This window comes from Pteropus vampyrus, unplaced genomic scaffold (genome assembly GCF_000151845.1).
Source record: "Pteropus vampyrus isolate Shadow unplaced genomic scaffold, Pvam_2.0 Scaffold181, whole genome shotgun sequence".
NCBI lineage: Eukaryota > Metazoa > Chordata > Mammalia > Chiroptera > Pteropodidae > Pteropus > Pteropus vampyrus.
Genome location: NW_011888962.1, coordinates 3158979 through 3169512, shown reverse-complemented (window position 1 = coordinate 3169512; position 10534 = coordinate 3158979). Strand labels below are relative to the sequence as shown.

The window sequence follows — 10534 nt, the reverse complement described above, 5'->3', positions numbered from 1 at the left end:
TTTTTTAACTTGCAGATTTATGCTATTAGATGTTTCTGTCTCATTTCTCATTACTAAATGAGTGAGTAGCTCAAAGGTGTTTATTTATTTTGAAAAACATTGGCTAAATTCTACTCGTGCAGGTCTGCAAAAGGGAAGATTCACTCTGAGCTTCTTTTCGCTACCTTTATATAGGCAGAATCCTTTCCCCGTATTTTTGAATAAGGAAAACACTTCTCTGCAGTTCTTTTTTGCAGCTTCCTGATTCTCTGTAGTTGCAAACAAAACCCACAGAGACCAAACTCCTGGCACGAATTCTACCAGTTTTCTAATCACTTGGCTTTGGCCGCTGAAGGTCACAGAGTTTCCTGGCAGGAAGTGGGGCACAGACGGCAGGTGGCTCTGCCAGAGCAGCTGAAAAGAGTTCTATTCATAGCAGATTGTATATCGCCAACTCGCTGTGACAGCACCACATACCTGCCGGCCTCTGGGTGGGTTGATTAGGGTAATTTAGGTTTTGTCTTCAAGCATAATCATTAGAGCTGTCAGCAGCATCTGTGATGTTAAAATGAAGAATCATGTCCAGGGAATGGCAGAGAAGATCCAAATGGTGCCCATGTAGGCATGGAAGGCTAAGAGACCATGGATTCATTTCAACCCCAGGACAGCCTGACTTGGGCACATTGAAAAAAGAAAATACAATCATGTTCAATGGAGTTTATGGTGTCCTGAAGGCTTATAAGACTAACATACAGAGGAGAGCTCAGAGGTGATGTTTCAAGACTTAGAGAAGAGCCTCAAGAAAAGGATCCACTTTCCAAAAGCTTGCGAACCACAACTATTTGAAAACAGAACATGTTAAGATTTAATTATTAATGTGCTTGGCCTGGTGTCTTCTCACAAAGGCCTCAGAAGCTTTGTAGAGTTTCACAGAGGCATGTAAATGTAAGAAATGTCCAAATCTGTAGAGAATTTTTGAGTTTTTTTGAGTCAAATTGATAACAATTGCCAGGAAGCAAAATTGCAGTGGACTAAGAAAATATTCTGGAGAATGGCAGTTTTGCAGCTTGTTTTATATAGTAGAATCAAAGGAGGAGACATAAGGAGGGTTATATGAAATCCATTGGTGCTTGATTAAGTGGGCAGGAGAAAGCAAAGCAGAGAAGTCCCTGGGATTGGATAAAAAGTTAATCAAAGAGACACAAACTTTTTTTTACATTGGCGGGCACAGGATCGTTAATAATTAACATTTATAGCACATGGAGATGGTATTCAGGGAATAAGATAACAAAAGGGGTTCTGTGGTCTCGTGCTCTGGTGTTGTGGGTGTGCCCAAAGCAGTCTAGAAAAGGAGATAACTCTGACATTTCAAAGGTATGTTATGTTAGATGCAAAAAGGCAATAGACAGGCTCACTTAAGGTAAAGATTAACCTTTTTCAAGGAAGCTACAGGCCTAGGACATGAATACCCACTATGACAAGCTTTTAGTTAGAAATTTTTATGTTCAGATCATCCTATGTGGTTACTTTTGGTTTCTGAGTTTGTAGGGACCACTATGCTGGCCTCCCCTGAGCTTGTCAGGTTTAGTATGTGGCCCCTTTTTTGTCCACTGGTATCACTGGCTTTTGTAAATTAGACCTAAGACTAGAATCTTTAAATAGAATTGGAGGTATTAACTTAGTGTGATTTCGGAAGCAACAGAAAGGCATTCCATGCCTGCCACGCTCATCAATCCCTGAAATTTCATTAATTCCTTTGCTTCCTTTTTTACCTACTGAGAAACTTATAACTTTAGTAGGAGGGTACACCATTAGGCTTTATTAGTCATTTAATCTGCAGTGTGAATAAATTTATCAGAAAAAAAAATTTTCTGATCCTTACGGAGTATAGTATAAGAGAAATGAAGGAACTGAGGTCTGACTACAGACAGTAATTCAAATTTCACATAGGGCCAGCGTTGTAAAAGCCAAGTGGAAGGAGATTTGCCTTTGGGTAGTGAACACACAATGCAATATACAGATCATGTATTATTGAATTGTACACTTGAAACCTACATAATTTTATTAACCAATGTTACACCAATAAATTTAATTAAAAATAAATAAATAAAGTGAAAAAACAATCCACAGAATGGGAGAAAAAAACTGCAAATCACATATCTGTTAAGGGTCTGGTATTTAGAATATATAAAGAACACAACTCAACAACAAAAGAACAAAACCCAATTAAAACAATAGGCAAAAGACTTAGATATTGCTCTAAAAAAGAAGTTATTCAAATGGCCAATAAGCACATTAAGAATGCTTAACATTTCTAATCATCAGGGAAATGCAAGTCAAAAGCATAATGAGATACCACTTTACATACACTAAGCTATAATAAAAAAATAGAAACTAACAATGAGTTGGCGAGAATTGCAGAAATTGGAATTCTCATGCATTGCTGTTGGGAATGTAAAACAGTTCAGCTGCAATTGAAAACAGTTTGTAGATTCCTCAGAAAGTTAAATATAGAATTACTATGTAGCACAACAATTCTATTCCTGTGTATATGCACAAAAGAATTGAAAGCAGATGTTTAAATAAAACCTTGTACACAAATGTTCACAACAGCACTATTAAGAATAGCTGTAACAGCAAAAAGGTCTAAACAGCCCAAATGTCCATCAACTGAAGAATGGGTAAACAAGATGTGGTATATCCATATAATGCAATATTATACAGCTATAAAAAGGAATGATATATGAATACATGCTACGACATAGATGCACCTTGAAAACAATATGGTAAGTAAAAAAAGCCAGTCACAAAGATTACATACTGTATGATTCCCTTTACATGAAACATCTAGTTCATAGAGACAGAAAGCAGATTAGTGGTCACCAGGGTCTGAGGTGAAGGGAAAATAGGAAATAACTGCTTAAAGGGCTTGAGGCTTCCTCATGGAGTGATGAAAATGTTCTGGGACTAGATAGTGGTGATGGTTACACAATGTTGTAAACATACTAAAACCATTAAATGATGGTTAAAAAGAAAAGCTACTTTCAGATGTTTAAAATGATGAATTTTATGTATATGAATTTTATCTAAATAAAAAGATAACATAAGTCACATAGAAACTCCATGTACCTTTTGGTTAATGGTAGTAGGTAAACCCAATCTTTGCAAGTGACTATTCATGGCAAGACAATCCTGTGTTATGGGTGATATGCAGAGAGCGTGTTACCAGCCCCGTTTCTGCAAAGCTTAGTTAGGCAACAGAGCTTCAAAAATATAACTCTTTTTATTCTTCCTGCTGTAGCGTCAGGCTGCAACATAGGAATTAGAACTAGAGTGAAGGAATATGGGCAAGGGAAACGGATTTTTAACAAAAGAAACATAAAAGCTCTGAAGAATGAAAGCCTGTGCCATTGGTATTTGTCACAGTTGAGGGAAGTGCCAGGAACTAGACCAAGCCAAGCAGAAAAGACCTTGTTGTCTACCCTTGAAACAAATGCTTTCTTTTCTGCCATCTCTAGCCAGCTATATATACATATATCTTATAACCTGAAAAGTTATTTCAGATTTGTCCAGACATTAGAAAGATTCAGTGGTTGATTTCCCCCTTTTCTCCTTTTCTAGTCATGGTTGAAACATTTTCTTTTAATTGGGAAAAAAATAGAATTCAGTGCTGAATCAGAGAAAGTTCATTGCAAGTGCTTTGACTAAATTTGGTGATGTAGCTAGTGGTTCCATAATTTAATCTTTGCCACAGTTAAAGGCACTGTATAAAAGGGTTGTATTTTTTTTCCCAAGAAAATTCATTTGGCTGGACCACAATGAGTTGTGTCAAGGGTTTGGTGGTTGTATGGACTAATCAATTTCTCTCTTTCATTGCTTCAAACTGCCCTCTACGCAGTCATCTTGAAAATAGTACCAGGTGAGTTGATCGTTGAGGCAGGAAAAACATGTTTAAATCTTAATGATTTAATTGTCATCCTTGTATGTTAAGAAAAACCTAAATTTCCAGGCAGCAATTATGAGGTACTTGATGTATTTATGGTAAATGAATGATTCAGGCTATGAAGAAGAAAGACATGAAGGATGTTGCAAGTTCTGCATCAGGGATAAAACTATTTTCCCCCAAATAAGTCTGGTACTTTGGTCCACTTCTGGCATAAATACATCTGAATAACAATGGAACCAATTTACAGTTGAGATTACAATGTATCTGATGGAAGTTGAAAAAAAATGGCATGCAAACGTTGGTTTAAGAGATCATCCATGTTGGGAAAGTTCCCTGAATCATTTCAGTTCAAAGAACAATTAAAAGTATCTTTTCACCATGAAGAATGGAAAAATAGATATGTAAATAATCTAATTTTACAGATAAAGTGAAAAGAATTCCATCTCGTGACACAATTTTTTTATTATTATTTTATTTATTTTATTTTTTTAGGTGCAAGGACCTTGTCAACTTACAAACCCTTATTTTTTATTTTTTTACGCCTACAGCACCTGGTCTTCCTAGGTGGTCTCCCATCCAAGTACTAAACAGGCCCAACCCTGCTTAACTTCTGAGATCAGACAGGATTGGGCTTATTCAGGGTGGTATGGCCATAAACTGGTGACATAATTTTTAAAATACCTTAAGTCCTCTCTCAAAGGGATAATCCTCAATCAGGTGTTCCCAAGTTATTCAGGATTATTGAGAATACAAAACCATTTTCAAAAATCTTTGATGTACTTTACTGTTTGCCAGTGAGATTTACTTAGCCGTAAATTTTCTTACTCTTACTGCAATGACCCAGCCTGCAGCTTTCAGGGACAAAGGCCCCTTTCCTGGACATGAAGCAAAAGCCTTGGTGGGAAACTGTGTGATTCCGGATTCTGCTGTTGGTTTCCATTAAAGCTGTGGCGAGTTGTTTTAGCTCTGGGCCCAGTAGATGGTTCTGGTTATGCAATTACTGGAACTCTAGTTTTTTCATCAACAAAACAGTCTTCAAATTTACTCTTCCTTCTCAATTCTGCATTCATGGGACTTAACAGATTCTTTCTGACTGCTAATGTAAGTTCTATACTTTTACAATAATTCTCAGGCTGTATTCTCATTAACATTTCCATTAAATCATTACCTACTGGAGATCAAAAAGATCATTTGTACTTTTTATAACTGTGTTTATGGATACATCCTCCATTTTTCTCTGAATTGCTTGTATCTAAGCAACTTAATAATCTGTCAAGATATGTTTAATTCATTTCAATATATGTGTCCAGAAATGTGTGTGTTAGAAACAAATTGATCCTCTGAATACTACCAAGTAACCTCATTTCTACATATTTTTCCTTTTGGTGCCTTGTACCTAATTTGTGCTATAGATGCACAAGCTACCTGATGCATACAAGCCTGATTTCTTCATTTTGTTTTAGATTTAAAATTTTCAGCAGAAAAGTAACCATTCCAGTAACCAATCTCAGAGGCTTGTTCACTTTGTTTTATAAATTCCTAACCTTTTCCTGATGAAATAGAAAGTATGCAAAGCTTAGGTTAGGTCAACAACAGAGTCAAGGTTAACTGTGGGAAAGTGACATGGGAAAAAAACCAACTAGTCCAAACATTAAAACATCAATAGGCAACTTAGACCAACTTTAGCAGTAGCCATCACCTCAGCACATGTGCACTTAATTAATTTTGTTAATAGATCCTAAGGCTCTTAACATCTGCTTTTTCCTTTTGCTATAGAGAGAGCATTTCATTGTTCTTAAAGCATTGTATCTTCTGCTGGGGACATTTCTGTTCTTGGCCTCTGCAACAGCTCATAAATTATATCTTCTGAATTATAGAGTACAGCAGAGAACAAAATGGTTTCCTATTCCCTTGGAAAGCCCAGGTATGAATAGCTACTTAAAGAAGTGATTAAGTATAAAACTTTTGCTTTAGGCACTGAGAAGCAGTAGACTCAGGAGCTCTTTCGTTTACATTTGGAGTTGTGTTTATTTTGGCTCTATCAATTCATACGTTTGAGAAAAATGCAGCCCCAAGTTTATGTCACCAAGGTTAACTGTGGAAGAAAGAGTTGGAAGCCAGCTTTAGGGGCCATAGCACCCCTTAGCCATCTATCCATCTGACAGAGCCGTTCTGAGATTCCAAGTCTACTCCCATGCTTGAATGAATAAAACCTTCACACGTGGGATAGAGTCTTTTAGAAACACACTTGGCCCCACTTCCATACATGATTTCTTACTCAGGGTTTGTTAGGTCAACTTAACCTCAGAGAATTTCAGTGCTTTCAAAGTAGGAAAAAAAATTTATAATCAAATAATTTTGGAACCATTGTGTTGAACAAAAAGGTAAATAATTTTCTTTATTGAAAAACCATTAATAAATGGTTTTTAGTGTCTTTTGTGATTCTTTAACAGTAGAGTATCGTCTTCCAAAGATGTATGATCTTAAAAGACTTTTCTTCATTCAGAATATCTCTTAAAGCATCACGTTCTACAAGGAATCAAGCCACAGTTAAATTTTAATTGAAAACTTGTTTCAGTCATTCACACTCACTCCAGCACAAATCAGAACCTTGATTTTGCTGACTTGGTTGAATTTCATGAGCAATATAGCACTTTGGACCAGATCCATAGCTAGTTCCACTATCCCATCATGAAAAGACTGTCATCAGTCTACGAGATAAAGTGTGTACATATGCTTTTTAAAATCTAAAGCTCACAAAGTAACCTTGAAAGAATTATTGTTATTTTATTATTCAGAGTTTCATCAAGTTCAAGCAGAACTGAGGGAAGATTCATGGGAGGAAGAGAAGTCTGTGGGAGAGCACAGTAGTTGGCCACAGAGACAAATTTCTTGAAATAGTAAAGGTGTAGTTCTTATTCCCTGGCTTCCCTGAAGAGTCCCTTATGAATCTGTCATCCAGAAATTAACCTAAGTTTTTGTATCATATCTCAGGGGTACTATAGTGTTACTGCTATGATGTTTAAAAATTATTCTGCTTGGGGAGAACTTGCTCCCTGGCACATTTGAGAACTTGCTCCCCGGCACATGTCAGTTTGGCTCAAATAAACCTATGTAAAAATATTCTAAAAAAGTTATTCTGTTTATTTGAAGAAAAATAATATTATTAAATCTTTGAGGGATGTTAGAATATTAAGGTTGATGTTTTTGGGTATAAAGAGGTTTAAATTAGAAGAGAGTAACTGATACCTCCTGATTTGACTGTGGTCTGGCAATGCCTTTTATTGGCAGAACTTGGAGGCTGCTTCCTACTCTGTATCCACTGGATTAGAGGTAATAGAAAAAAGGTTACAGTAAGATGGGATGGCTCACCAGTCTAAGACCAGGCTAGGCCAATTCTAGCCATTGGTCCAGCCAAATCAGAACTTAAAGGTGACTTAAAGAGCAATGACATAAATTACTTTGGTCAATTTTACTCGTTATATGAAGTTCCTTTAAGAGGGTCTTGGGCTACACATACCTGAAGTTTAGCACTAGAAGATATTTAGAGGTCATTTAGAAACCAGGGGACTGAAGTCTAGAAAAGTTTGCGAGGTTCTGTAAGGGTAGCTCCAGAACCAGAATACAGTATCTTTGAGAAATAAACATTCAGTCTGTTTTTCCACTACAGCAATAAACATCTGTTTCTGATAGAACAGAAAGAAAGCTCTGCAGATTTCCCATGAGTTTTTATAGTCAGATAAACCTACATACTTACTACAAATCATCCTGTTTTAAAAATCAGAGAATGGCTAGATGAAGGAAAAATATGGAAAGATACAAAAAATAGTTTTGGCTAGAGATGCAAACCAGGCAGGAGAAAGCTTGCAGTAATACTCTGCTCTGTACAGATATAATGGCTCCCTGCTGAGAGTAGAAAGTTGTCTCAAATGTATGCCTCTCAGTCACCTGGGTCATGCAGTGATGCACCAGTAAAGAGTAATCTGTTTTAATGACAATCTACTTCCTCTGAGGCTTCTGTTTCTGGTCAGGATATAGAAGGATGCTAAAGATAGTCACTCCTTTGGTAATAAAAAAATTCCAGACAAAATAAAAACTATACTTTTCTGTAGGGCAAGGGAAGACATAAGTATGTAATAAAACCTTGATGATGAATTTAATTCCAAGAGAAGTAAGCTTTTCTTTGGTGAGTAAGGAGCTGTGATAGCTTCTATACAGAGGGCACGTACCTGGTCTGAGTACAGATAGAAACTGGGTATAGATGGAGATACTTTTCAGGAATGGAGAGAAATTGGCTAAGCTTTGTAAGACAACATGATCTGGCTAGTAGCATTAGGGTCTGTAAGAGGCCCAAAGGCAAGTGCAGAACATTTGGACAAATAATTTTCCTGATATTATCCCCCCATAGCTCACCATGAGATTTGTTGAGAAAAATAATAGTTGGGTGAGTGAGTGGTAAGCAGAGAGAAATTGTACAACTGCACATTCTGAAACCTTGCCATAGTTTAATTCAAAGGGAAACTAAAAATATCTGAAACTTCAGCCAATCCTCACCCAGCTTAACTACTGACAAAGTCAAATAGTCATCAGCTTAGGATGAGGGACGGCAGGCTAAACACAGGTGAATTTAATAGTTAAAGCTGTGATCCAACCCAAGAACAATTCAACACAAGAAGAAATCTGAATTATCAACTCTTCCTCCTAAACACCAAGGAGAGAAAAATCTGCCACTTTTGAAAATAAACAAAACAAAGTTATATTTTGGTATCCACTGTTCATTCACATACGATGTCCAAAAATCAATTTTAAAAATTACATTACATGCAAAAAAGCAAAAAATATATATATAACCCGTATTTAAGAAAAAACAGCCATTAAAACAGATTTGCAAATGACGCAATTATTGGAAATAACAGACATGTACTTTAGAACAACGATTACAAATATATTAAATCATTTACTGAAAAAGGTGATTATATTGGGTAAAGAGATGAATAAAAACTCTAAAAAAGAACCAAATGGAATTCTAGAATCAAAAAACTATAATCACTGGATGAAATGAATGCTAAATGGGAAACTGCCCAAGAAAGGATCAGTGAAGTTGGAAGCTGGTTAACAGAAATTATTCAAAGTAAAAATGAAAGGGCAATTACAGGGGAAAAAAGAACGTCAATAACCTGTGGGAAAACATCAAAAGATCTACTATCTGAGCAAGTGGAGTCCCAACAAGACTGGAGACAAAGAAATAAACAAATAAACATTTGAAGAAATACTGTCTGCAAATTTCAAAAATTTTGAAAATTATCAATCCACAGATATAAGAATAGAGACCAAGAAACTCAACAACTCTCTAATGGGATGATGCAAAGAAGAGCATTTAGAAAAAAAGAGGACACATTAAATACAGAGTAATATCAATGTAAATGACCATTAACTTCTCACTATAAACAATGTAACTCAGAATACGATAAAATATTTTTAAAGTGCCAAAAAGGAAAAACAATAAAATAAAACCTGTCAACCCAGATTTCATTTCCAGTGAATATATTGTTCAAACATGAGGGTGAGATGGAAAATATTTTGGAAATGAATCTGAGATAATTTGTTACAGCATGCCAACTATTAAAAAAATACTAAAAGACAGGTGTTTAGGCTGAAAGAAAATAATACCAGATGAAAATTCAGATCTACAGAAAGGAACAAAAAGTGTGAGAAATGATGATTATGTGAATAAATATAAACAATGTCGTTTTTCTTTTTTCTTAATTATTTGAAAGACAATTGACTATTTTTGAAAGCAAAATATTTTCAAATGTATTGGGAGGTTTACAAAATATGTAGAAGTAAAATATATGACACAATAACAAAAAATGGGAAGGAATAAATGGAAGTATACTGTCGTAAATTCATATATGTGAAGTAGCATAATATTAATTCAAGGCAGAGAGAGGACAGTTTTTTTCTGTTTACACACATAATAAAGCTGAAGTTCAAAGAGGCTTTTTGACTTGGCCAAGCTAATAAAGTAAGTTAGTGACCAAGATTAGCCTAGAAACCAGGTCTACAGATTCTAGTCTATTGCTTTTGAAGCAAGGTTGAGATTAAGTATATCTCCAAGTATGCTTGATGGTTACTCCAAGGTTTTATATAACTAAATGGATTTTATTTCTTAGTCTACAAGGTTTTTCTTTATAATGGCTCATTTTGTTTATCTAAGATTTTTAATTTCTATTTGTTAAATTTGTCTATTATTCTCCTATGGGTTGGCATATTATTTATAAAATTCATAAAGGAAAAAGAAACGTGCATGGTTCTGTTTATAGTTTCCTTTCTCTGTTCAGTGTCTCTCTAATGCAATTTACCTCCCTCACGCTAAGTCTAGTTATCACTTCCCTTGTCAATCAAGAACAAATGAAGGAAGTAATGGGGGGTTAGGGGAGATTAAGTAGAGCATCTTTTGAAGGGCATTCATTCAACTAGATAGTGTAAAAAGTAATGAAAGCCCATTAAGAATAAGAAAATTATGTCCCTTTGTTTTTCACTAACTGTTTTGCATCAAGTGTATCTTAACTATGATGGGGGTATTATGTCATTCTGTCTCATCAAGTC

General features: G+C 35.5%; 1 pseudogene; it reads right to left on the bottom strand.

Moving 5' to 3' along the window:
• Positions 1-4464: 4464 nt before the first annotated feature.
• On the bottom strand, positions 4465-4583 carry LOC111746287 (annotated as a pseudogene).
• Between the last annotated feature and the right edge of the window lie 5951 nt (positions 4584-10534).